This window comes from Elephas maximus, chromosome 4 (genome assembly GCF_024166365.1).
Source record: "Elephas maximus indicus isolate mEleMax1 chromosome 4, mEleMax1 primary haplotype, whole genome shotgun sequence".
In the NCBI taxonomy this organism is placed as follows: Eukaryota; Metazoa; Chordata; class Mammalia; order Proboscidea; family Elephantidae; genus Elephas; species Elephas maximus.
This window is the reverse complement of record NC_064822.1, coordinates 88,478,975-88,491,539: the sequence shown is the minus strand read 5'-3', so window position 1 is coordinate 88,491,539 and position 12,565 is coordinate 88,478,975. Positions and strand designations below refer to the sequence as shown.

At 36.8% G+C, this 12,565-nt stretch overlaps 1 long non-coding RNA gene across 1 annotated transcript in view; it reads left to right on the top strand.

Moving 5' to 3' along the window:
* The window catches only part of LOC126075279 (uncharacterized), a 35,499-nt gene extending 24,433 nt beyond the window's left edge, over positions 1-11,066 (top strand). Inside the window, exons 3-4 of the long non-coding RNA XR_007517142.1 lie at positions 9,199-9,267; positions 10,718-11,066. This is a non-coding gene — a long non-coding RNA (uncharacterized LOC126075279). The remainder of the gene's footprint in view (positions 1-9,198; positions 9,268-10,717) is intronic.
* The last annotated feature ends 1,499 nt before the right edge of the window (positions 11,067-12,565 follow it).

Below are 12,565 nucleotides of genomic sequence, written 5' to 3'. Positions count from 1 at the left end.
CTTCCCCGTATTAGTTCGTTCTCCGTCTCTAAATCTGTGTTTGTTGTTCAGGGTTCGTAGATTGCTATGTATGTGATCGATTCACTTGTTTTTCCGTGTCTTTGTTGTAAGAGGGATCCGAGGTAGCGTCTGCCTAGTCTGCCATCTTTCCATCTCATTTCTTATTCAGGTTATTTGTTTCTTTTCCTGTATTTCTCTAGTCAGTCTGGCCAATGGATTATCAATTTTGTTAATATTTTCAAAGAACCAGCTTTTGACCTTGTTAACTCTTTCAGTTGTTTTTCTGTTCTCTAATTCATTTAATTCTGCTCTAATTTTTATTATTTGTTTTCTTCTGGTTGCCTGCGGGTTTCTTTTGTTGCTCTCTTTCTATTTCTCCAAGTTGTAGGGACAGTTATTTGATTTGGGCTCTTTCTTCTTTATGTATGTGTGCATTTATTGATATAAATTGACCTCTGAGCACTGCTTTCGCTGTGTCCCAAAGGTTTTGACAGGAAGTGTTTTCAGTCTTGTTGAATTCTATGAATTTCTTTATTCCCTCCTTAATGTCTTCTATATCCCAGTCTTTTTTGAGCAGGATATTGTTCAGTTTCCAAGTATTTGATTTCTTTTCCCCGGTTTTTCTGTTATTGTTTTCTACTTTTATGACCTTATGGTCTGAGAAGATGCTTTGTAATACTTGGATGTTTTGGATTCCGCAAAGACTTGTGTTATGACCTAATAAGTAGTCTATTCTAGAGAATGTTCCATGTGCACTAGAAAAAAAAGTATACTTTGCAGCTGTTGGGTGGAGTGTTCTGTATAAGTCTATGAGGTCAAGTGGGTTGATTGTAGCAATTAGATCTTCCGTGTCTCTATTGAGCTTCTTACAGGATATCCTATCCTTCACCAAAAGTGGTGTGTTGAAGTCTCCTAGTATAATTGTGGAGGTGTCTATCTCAGTTTTCGATTCTGTTAACGTTTGTTTTATGTATCTTGCAACTCTGTCATTGGGTGCATAAATATTTAATATGGATATATCCTCCTGGTAAATTGTCCCTTTAATCATTATGTAGTGTCCTTCTTTATCCTTTGTGGTGGATTTAACTTTAAAGTCTATTTCATCAGAAATTAATATTGCCACTCTTGCTCTTTTTTGATTGTTGTTTGCTTGATATATGTTTTTCCATCCTTTGAGTTTTAGTTTATTTGTGTCTCTAAGTCTAAGGTGTGTCTCTTGTAGGCAGCATATAGACGGATTGTGTTTTTTTATCCAGTCTGCAACTCTCTGTCTCTTTATTGGGGCATTTAGTCCATTTACATTCAGTGTAATTATAGGTAAGTATCAGTTTAGTGCTGTCATTTTGATGCCTTTTATTGTGCATTGCTGACAATTTCATTTTTCCACTTACTTTCTTGTGCTGAGAAGTTTTTCTTTGTAGATTGTGTATTCCTCATTTTCATAGTAGTTGAATTTATTTTTGCTGAGTTGTTATGTTTATCTAGGCTTTTATTTTGAAGTATGGAATTGTTAGACCTCTTTGTGGTTACCTTAATATTTACCCCTATTTGTCTAAGTAAAACTTAACTTGTATTGCCCTATATCACCTTGGTTTCCTCTCCATATGGAAGATCTATGCATCCTGTATTTAGTCCCTCTTTTTTGATTTTTGTAAACTTTTTAATGACATCAATGATTCCTAGTTTTGAGCAATTTTTTTTAATTAATCTTTTTTTTTTTTCTGTGATTTCCCTATCTGAGTTGATTTCAGGATGTATTCTTCTGTGACCTTGTGTTGTGTTGGTATCTGATATTATTGATTTTCTGACCAAAGAATTTCCTTTAGTAATTCTTGTAGGTTTGGTTTGGTTTTTGCAAATTCTCTAAGCTTGTGTTTATCTGTAAATGTCTTAATTTCACCTTAATATTTGAGAGAGAGTTTTTCTGGGTATACGGTTCTTGGCTGGCAGTTTTTCTCCTTCCGTGCTCTATATATGTCATCGCATTGCCTTCTTGCCTGCATGGTTTCTGCCAAGTTGTCCGAACTTATTCTTATTGATTCTTCTTTGTAGGTGACTTTTCGTTTATCCTTGGCTGCTTTTAAAATTTTGTCTTTATCTTTGGTTTTGGCAAGTTTGATGATAACTAGTCTTGGTGATTTTCTTTTGGGATCTATCTTGTATGGGGTTCAATGAGCACCTTGAATAGATATCTTTTCATCTTTCATGATGCCAGGGAAGTTTTCTACCAACAGATCTTTGGCTATTCTCTTTGTATTTTCTGTTATCCCTCCCTATTCTGGAACTCCAATCACATGTAAGTTATTCTTCTTGATAGAGTCCTACATGATTCTTAGGGTTTCTTCATTTTTTTTTTTTAATTCTTTTATCTGATTTTTCTTCAAATATATTGGTGTTGATTGCCTTATCCTCCATCTCCCCAACTCTGCATTCCAATTCCTTGATTCTGCTCCTTTGACTTTCTATTGAGTTGTCTAATTCTGTAATTTTATTGTCAGTCTTTTGAATTTCTGAATGCTGTCTTTCTATGGATTCTTGCAGCTTATTAAATTTTTCACTATGTTCTTGAATAATCTTTTTGATTTCTTCAACTGCTTTATCAGTGTGTTCCTTGGCTTTTTCTCTAGATTGCCTTATTTCATTTCTGAGGTCGTCCCTGATGTCTTGAAGCATTCTGTGTGTTAGTTTTTTATATTTTTCATCTGGCAATTCCGGGAATGTATCTTCATCTGGGAATGACTCTGATTTGGGGGTTTGTAGAACCAATCATGGTCTGCTTCTTTATGTGATTTGATTGGTGTCTCTGAGCCATCTATAAGATATTGTAATTATTTCTTCTATATTTGCTCACTGATTCTTATCTTCTTCTTTTGTTTTGTTTCAATACACCCAGATGGGCTACTAAATTGTGCTATGTTGATTGTTGTAGCCTTTGAATCACTTATGTCCTGTTACCAGCTGGTCTGAGCTGTTACCAGGGGTATAAGCCTATAAGTCCATTCACTATTCTTGAATAGAATCAGCTCAGGTGTCCTGATAGTGGGTCACCTAGTGTGTGGTGTGGGGTCTCACCTATTAACTTAGAGGAGTGGTGGTGATGGTTGTATGTGCCCATTTCTAGTGGTGGCAGGGAGGTCACACTCCGAGGAGGGCAGGGTGCTGACAGCCTTCACCCAAGTGCCAGTGAGGTAGGAGTGTCTCTATTCTCTAGAACACTCTGGTGGGTGGGCTCTGCAGCTGTACCTTAGGCACCCAGTGCTTGTACCTCTAAAGATTGGTAGGTGTCACTATCCCTAGACCTCTTTAGCAGATGGCCAGGTGGTGTGGATGTAGCCTCAGCCCTCAGTTCCCTGGTGTGGATCAGTGAGGGATCTGTTTAATAGGTAGAGAGGTATCTGACCTCTGAAACTTGCCTTTCCACTGCTCAGCTAAAACAATTACAGTCAGATCTCTATCAGAATTGCCTTTGCATTATAATAGCCACCTGGTTCCCTGTAGGGATGAAAGCCAAAGACTATGGATCTCTTACGCCTGGATGGAGCTGGTTCTGTATTTTTATTCCAGTTTAGGGAAGTCAGGGAAGGATTTTTCCCTTGATTGTTAATTGCTGGTTTTCTCAGGCCAGGAGAATGGGTTAGGAAAAAAAAAAAAACAAAAAAAACCCAGCAGTGCACTTCACTCCCTGGCCCAGGAAATTCCAATGTTAATGAAGCTGGCTGGGGCAGGGAGGGGAGGGATCAGATAGATAGGAGAGAGTAGCTGGCAAGTTAGACGAAGTTACTTATCTTGTTTGGTGAGGACTGTTTTTTTTTTTTTTTTTTTTTTTTTTGAGATTCCAGAGGGGTGTGTAGCCTGTGTGCGCTGGCTGGGTCTCCACTGAGACTGCCCCAGAGGGTCAGGGCTGCATCCTGTGCTTGCACCATCTCAGGAAGCCACAATCAGCCCCTCCACGTTTAGTCCAAAGCCCAGTGCCAAGGTCTCCTGGCTGGGACGCTGCCCTCCAGGTTCCAAAACCAGTCACTGCTTCCCTGTGATTTCTCGTTCACCTGTCAGCCACATTGGTGTGCAGCCTGCATGCACTGGCTGGGTCCCTGCCAAGGTTGCTCCAGCGGGTTAGAGCTGCATCCCCTGCTTGCTCCATCTCAGTAAGCCGTGATCAGCCCCACTGTTCTAGCACCAGGGAACCACAAGGGCTCAAGGCTGTGGCATGGCTCACCAGCTCCGGAAGCAGTCGTTGCTTCAGCGCACGGCTTTTCGCCCCCCTGTCACTCTGGTCAACTTAGTTCTATGTTTGATAGTCAGGGTTCATAGACTGTCTTGTATGTAAACGATTCACTTGTTTTTTTTTGAGTCTTTGTTGTAAGAGTGATAACTGAAAGCTTCTACCTAGTCAGCCATCTTGGTTCTGCCCCAGGAATGCTTTATTTTTAATTAAAAGTTTGTTGTTGTTGTTGTTGAGATAATTGTAGATTCACATGCACTTGTAATAATACAGCGACATTCCATGTACCCCTTACCCAGTTCCCCCAATGGTAACATCTTAGAGTATATTAACACTGACACAATCAAGATAAAGAACCTGTTCATCACCACCAGAATCCCTATTGTTGCCCTTTTTTTGTCATAGCTGCCTCCCTCCTCCATATCCCATCCACTTCCCTGAACCCTAGCAACCACCAATCTTTTCTCCACTTCTACAATTTTGTCATTTCGATAGTAGTATATAAATAGAATCATATAGTCATTTAACTTTTTGGGATTGACTTTTTCACTTAGCATAATTCCCTAGAGATATATCCAAGTTGTTTTGTATATCAGTAGTCTCTTTGTATTAAGTATTGTTCCACGGTATGGATGAACCACAGTTTAACTATTCATCTGTTAAAGAGCATCTGGGTTGTTTCTCGTTTTTGGCTATTACTATAAAGCTGCTGTGAAATTTGTGTACAGGTTTTTGTGTGAACATAAGTTTTCATTTTTCTGGGCTAAATGCCCAAGAGTGTAATTGCTGAGTAATATGGTAGTTGCATGTTTCATTTTAAAAGAAACTTCCAACTGTTTCTCAGAATCATTCTACCATTTTACATTCCCACCAGCAATTATGAGTGATTTAGTTTTTCTCTATCTTCACTAGCATTTACTGTTATCACTTTTTTTTTTTTTTTACTCATTCTTACATGCGTATAGTGGTATCTCATTGTGGTCTTAATTTGTATTTTCATAATGGCTAATGATGTTTCATGTGCTGATTTGCCCTCTGTGTATCTGTGAAATGTCTCTTCATATCGTTTGCCTGTTTTCTAATTGGATTGTTCTTTTCTTATTGTGAAGTTTTGAGAGCTTTTTATGTAGTTTAGATATTAGTCCTTTGTTGAATATGTGTTTTGCAAATATTTTCTCCTAGTCTATATTATGTTTTTTCATCCTTGTAATAGAGTATTTCACAAAGCACTGTTTTTAATTTTGAAGAAGTGCTATTTCTCAGTGTTTCTTTCTTCTTCTTCTTTTTTTTAATGTGCTTTCTGTGTCAAGTCTAAGAATTCTTTGTCCAGACCTAGATCCTAAAGATTTTTTCCTATGATTTTTCTAAAAGTTTTACATTTTACAGTTAAGTTCATGTTCCATTTTGAGTTAATTTTTGGTAAGGTTTAGGTCAAGGTTCCTTCCTTCTTTCATCCCTCCCTCCCTACCTTCCTTTTTTGCATATGAATGTCCAATTGCTCTAACACCATCTGTTGAAAAGTCTGTCCTTTCCCCAGTGAATTGCTTTTGCACTTTTGCCAGTTGAACATATTTGTATGGGCCCATTTCTGGGATCTCTGTTCTGTTGATCTATGTGTCTAACCCTCCACCAATACCACTTTGTCCTGATTACTGTAGCTATGTGCTAGGCTTTGTATCAGGAAATGGTTCCTCCCAATTTATTTTTCTTTTTAATTTTTTTTTTTTTTTTTTTTTTTAGCTATTCTAGGGCCTGTGCCTTCTCAGATAAACTTTAAAATAAGCTTATCTAAGTCTACAACAAACCTTGCTGTGATTTTGATAGGAATTCCAGTAAACTTACAGATCAATTTGGAAGAATTGATATCTTTACTATGTTGAATCTTCTAATTCATGAATACCAAATGGTTCTCCACTTATTTAGACCCTAAAAAAATTTAACAGTATTTTGTAATTTTGGTCATATAGATTCTGTACCTGTTTTGTTAAGTTTATACTTAAGTACTTCATTTTTCTTAGAGCAATTGCAAACGGTATTCTGATTTTAATTTTGAATTCTACATAAAATGCAATTGAATTCTGTGTTTACATCTTATATCCTGGACCTTACTGGACATGGGATTAGTATTTTATGACGTTCCCCTGGGAATTTCAATGTGTAGTCAAAATTGGGAAATGATAATTCCTGTCCCCCCACCACCGCTCCACTATGTCTATCATGTGAACGTATTTCTTAATTGTCTTTTCTACACTACTTTCTGTTTGTGAGTATTTAAATAATTGCAATAATATACCTATTGTAAGTTTTCTTTTATCCTGTTTTCACTTAAGATTATCAGCATTGCTTTATATTATTAAAGACTCTGAAAAAGTACAATAGCCGAAAAGTAGAAACAACCTAAATGCCCATCAACAGATAAATAAAATGTGGTACATACATACAATGGAATACTACTCAGCCAGTGGGAGAAATGAAGTGTTGATACACGCTACAGTACGGATGGAGCTACTGAGTGAAATAAGTCAATCACCAAGGACAAATATTATATGACCTCGTTTATATAAAAACACAAGAAAAGACAGAAAGAAGTATATAGAGAAAAGTTTATTAGTTGTTACCATGGGCAGGAGGGAGGGGAAAAGGGGGGCTAACGGTGAATGGAAATACCACATTGATTAAGGGTAGGGTTGCACAGCCAATTATTATAATCGTTCAATAAGTTATACACCTGTAAAAAGTTGAATTGGTAAAAGTTGTGTGATAGATATATTTATAACAATGACCAAAAAAAAAAAAAAAAGTAGCTGCTGAGGCTGATTATGTACAGCCAAAAACCTCATGGAATTTGGTATCTTGGTTTGGAGGTTTAGGGTCATAATTTTAGGAGACATCCCAGTTAATTGGCCTAATAACATGTTTAGTGCTTCTGTTCTACCTCCTAGTTCAACATGTAGTGCTTGGGGTCTTAAAAGCTTACATGTAGCAGTCCAAGGCACAACAATTGATCTCTATTTATCTAAAACAATGGAGAAAGAAAGTGAGTCAGAAATTGGAGGAGGATATGGAATATGTGGCTAATTGCCTCTGTGAACAACTGCCCCCTTTGCTATGAGACCAGAAGAACCAGATGGTACTAGCTATCATTACTGAACATTTGATTAAAGATTCCATAGAAGAATCATAATCTAAAGGGGGAAAATACAGAACAAAATTTAAAATTCTCATGGACTCCAAACTTCATAGAGCCATGAATCTTGGATGAACCCCTGAAACTATGCTCTGACATAGTATTTAAACCCTAAACCAAATATATTCCCTAAAGTCTTCTCAAAACCAAACACTAGTTTAGCTTAACTAGTAAAAAAAGTCAGCCTTGAGTATTATGCTCTTTTAAGAACTATCTATATGGGATCAAGTTGAAAGCAGCAACTTAAGATTAGATAGAAACCTTAGGGAGCAGTGAATTTATGTTAATGGGTGAGGAACAACTCAGAAAAGGAGGGTGAGGATGGTTATACAACTCGAAAAATGTAATCAGTGTCAATAATTGGTACATTTAGAAACTGTTGAATTGGTATATGTTTTGCTGTGTATATTCTCAATGACAACAAAATTATATATAAGAAAAAGACTCTGAAAATATAATTTTAATGACTTATTGGAGCCTTTCCACAATTCTTGTAAAAATAGGTTTTTTTTTTTTTTTTTTTTTTTAATAATGCTGTATTCACTATCCTTGTGCATATGCTTCTCTATGTTTAGAATTGCCTTAAGGGTAAATTTTCCAGAGGTAGAATTTGCTGGATTAAGGTGATGAACATTTTTAAGATTCTTGACATATTTCTAAATTATAGACTCTGCTTGATAGGTAAAAATTGGTATTTTTTAAAATAAGGCATTTGTCAGTACCTGTCAGTTTTAAATGTGCATGTCCCATGGTCCAGCCGTTCTATATTACAGGAATATTGGCACAAATGCACATATTTGTGATCTGGGATGCTTGACACAGCTTATAGGAAAAAAATGTGAACGGAGGAAAAATACTGTAGCCCAAGGAAAATGGCAGGAAATGGCATGATAGAGTAATGGCTATCTGTGAAGGGAGAACAGCATAGTGTTTTGCAACAAGTTGGCACATGTGCAGGGAGGTGAGATGCAAAAGAATAGACAAATTACCAAGAGTTTTATGGGATTTTATTAAGAGATAGCAGGAAAAATAATGAATCATTGAAATAAATTATTTAGAATATCAGATATGCTGAAGCATTTAAGTGTAAAAGTCTAGAAGAAAGGGAATGAGAAAACACAGGAGTACTGTAGTCAGAATGTGTGTGTGTGTGTGTGTGTGTGTTTACAGGCACATATCCAAACCCACAATGGTTATACATATACAAATGTTGGTCCTAAGAAAATGAATATTTGAATGTATAATGTATCAGTATATTTTTAGATGTATTTGCGAAAATAGATTTGAAAACACACTGAAAGTTTAAAGTACTACAAATGTGATTTTCCCATATTTCCTCATATAATAAAGTCAAAGAAGGAAGATAAGTATATTCTTCTCCACTGCCACCTCAAATCAACAAGGTAATGTCCTGAGGGATGTGGACAAAAAGGCAGATGCATTAGAAAACCTGGTCATGGCTGAGAAGCCAGGAGCCCCATACCTCTGTATAAGACATGTCTTCCCATAGTCCTAGGAGGAAGTGGTAATACTCACGGCAAACTGATAACATGAAAATTGGGAGGATCTTTTCTGAGCAACGCATAGATTGCATTTGCTGGAGGACTTGTTTATTAAGTTGCAGGTTAAAAGGTATACTGTCAGATCCAAGTAGATATTTCTACAGCCATCACTGAAGAGCAAGCAACGCAGATGTTGTTAATAGCAATCCTATAGACTAAGTGATACATGCCTTTTTCTTTCTCATTATTTTAATTCAGAGAGTTTATTTCTCCAATCTGTTTGCCAGGGAAAGAAGATAAAATAGATCTTTTTTCCAAATGTATGACTGCTGGTTGGGGAACAACTGAACCACTTTGTGAGTATATCCACCACCCCTTCTAAGATTAGAATTTAAATGAACATATGTGAAGTCCAATATACTTTTTACTCATTTGCTGATTTTCTCTGTTTTTAATAGGAATGATAGTGGAAAAAGTCTTTTCATAGTGGATCTAAGGGTGAATTCATATTCATTAATATTAATTCCTTGAAACAAGCAAAAACAGGTATTAGGGGAAATCTAATGGTTTTATTACCCAATAAATACCTGTGTATCTCACTTATATATATATGCAGGTAGTCCCCACCTGGGTTCCGTTCTGACTCTGTCCTAACTTGGTTCTGACGTAAGTCAAATACCTCATTTTTTTCATTGTCATTATTATTGCCTTTTGTTATCAGTATCTTAGTAAATCTGGCAGTGTTTTAAACAGCAAATCATAAAACTGAACATCTGTAAATGAACATCTAAGAATGATAACATCAGCAAATTACAAGCTGCAGCGTATTACTAATGATCCCAAAACCCAGTGGTGGGATAGTAAAGTGCTACGGCTGCTAACCCAAGGGTCGGCAGTTCGAATCTGCCAGGCGCTCCTTGGGAACTCTATGGAGCAGTTCTACTCTGTCCTATAGGGTCACTATGAGACGGAATTGACTCGATGGCACTGGGTTTACTAATGATAAGATGTAAAAAAAAAAAAAAAAAGACGGTCATGAGGTTCGTAGAAACTAGCATATGTCACAAGTCAGGGACTACTTGTAATTACTCCTCAAGTGCACTATAAATACACATATACACATTATGAAAACCCATACTTGAAGTTATAAAACCCATTGTCAAAAGATATGAGGCATTTTTCTAAAATGAGTGGCTGATATGAATAGTAAAGGATGGAAAACTACTTGAAAATAACTAGTCCATACACAGATCAAACCATGACTCTGGTCCCACTTCTACCATATTCTATACCTGAGTTGACCAGTTGCAAATACTCAATAAACTAGGAAGTAAATCAGAACGCGGTTTCCATTGTTACCTTCCAGACAGTTTCAGCCCTTAAACTTGATGCCTGTTCTGGAAAAATCAAGTCAAAAGAATAAGAGCACTGTGAATCCAATGGAATAAACTACAGGCTTAACACTTTTTAAAAAATGAATTGTATCATTTGCTTCATCAGCAGCTAATTTGCGTGTAAATGTTTTTTCTTCTGTAAAGCAGAATTATTTTCCTCTCTCCTTAAGGCTAAGGCTGGGGTAAAGACAGAATAATCCCTCTAAATTTTTTTTATTTTTTTGGTGTTTCTATTGTATAAGCCAAGGTGGAGTATTATTTTTGACAAATCACCTAAGAGTGTCACTGCAGTGCCAAAAGGGGAGGCTGGGTGGGATTTAACCCTTGGAGTCTGTCCATGCATAGGGCTATTTTTGTATCGTCCTTTAAAATTATTTGCCTTGGTTATGTCTTTTTATCCCTTTACTGCTAGATGAATTTTCTAAACCTACACAACAGATGAAGGTACCACTGATCAGTACTGCATCTTGTCAGAGTTACTGGGGACTGGATATTAAAAATACCAACATATGTGGAGGTTTTGCAGGATCATCCTCTTGCGTCGTAATTCATGCATTGCATTGATGAGTCCAGGGACTTTCCTTTCAGTGTATCTCATGAATGGGTGTTTACTGATCATAAAGAGGTGTGATTACATGGTATTTTAAAGATGGCGGGAAGAATAAATACATTGCTAAGTTAACAAGTCAGCAAGTTGATGCTTTAAAAACAAATAACCTCTGATTGCTAATTTGATACTTAAAATGGACTCAAAAGGAATTGTTCATTCACTTTGGCTGAAATATGTGACATTGTTGCTATTCAACCATTTTTGACCTACAAAAATGATAATTTCTTATGGTTCAAACTCATGGATGAATTAGGTGGCTCAAGAGTACCGACTTCCAGTAACACTAAAAATATAATTTTTTCATGTAACTCAAACCATCATTTAATTGATGCTTGAAAGTTTCTGCGTGGCACAGTCTATTGTCAGCATTAAATGAATTTATGCAAAGCGTACCTTTCAGCCTCTACTTTTAAGTAGAGATTTTGACCCGATTCAGAGCTCTGTAATACCAACCAGCTGCCCGAGTGGCCCTAGTTCCCTATGGGGTTGTGAGCAGAAAGCAGAAATCAGGGAGATGAAAGAGTGACTTGTGAACCGCCTGCTCATCCTCTGCAGTTGGCATTCACATCAGCCATCAATCAGGAAGCTGGGAGAATGTCTCTTTTTGCTGGTTGCAGGGGGATTCTGGAGGACTGCTACAGTGGGCTGAGGACCGGCAATACAAGCTTGCTGGCATTGTGAGCTGTGGCAGCAGTAACTGCCATCCCCCTGCACCATCTGTCTACACCAGAATCTCTGCCTACAGGAACTGGAACACATCTGTCACTGGAGGAGAAGGGTGATCATTCAAAGATCAGTGCACACGTGGAATTAATTTATAAAAGAGAAACGAAATACATAACAACATACCTGAAAAATAAGTCTCTTGTCAACTGCCTTGCTTATTTCAGTTCTTAAAAAGTTCACTGTAACTTCCCTCTACCCTTGTCATTGAGGGGTGTGTATGCATGTTTAATATTAAACATCGGTCACAGAACATTAATGTTGGTTCATGCCCCCTGGGAATTTACAATCTGAATTGTCATTAAATTCATATCATGCACACGTGTATATGTCATGCATTTAAATACCATCATATATACTTTTACTATTTTTTTTTGTTTGGAAAGCATTGGAAGATATGAAGAGAAATATTATTCAGTCCATAAAATTCTAAATTTTACTTAAAAAGAAACAGGCCAGAAACTGTGCCCAGAGCAGTTAGATAGGATAGGTCCCTGTAAGTTTTATCATTTCATGAGTAATAGACATTTGGAAATTATTTATTAGGCACATCAATTGACTTTGGATGTTTTCAGAGAAAATTTTAAGACTTTTCAATGGTTTATAAAGCATTTAAATTACCTGAAATTCAGCTTGCGAATACCTTCATCTCTCTAAGCCATAGCCAAGAGTCAGAGAGTAAAGAACTAAGGAAGGCCCCTAAACCATAAGGATAGATGCCAAAGTCCATCACACAAATAGAATATAGCCTCAGAGCCTGAGTGCAACTTTTTTTTTCTTATTTTACATATTTCCACCAACATTTATCATTTGATTTCCAAGATTACAGCATTCAGAAAAGGAGTAAGGTTTAGCTTTAGGTAAGCCCACATAAAACCAAAAAAGCAACTTGTGAGAGTAGGCAGAAGGTTGAGTCTTATGAAAGTT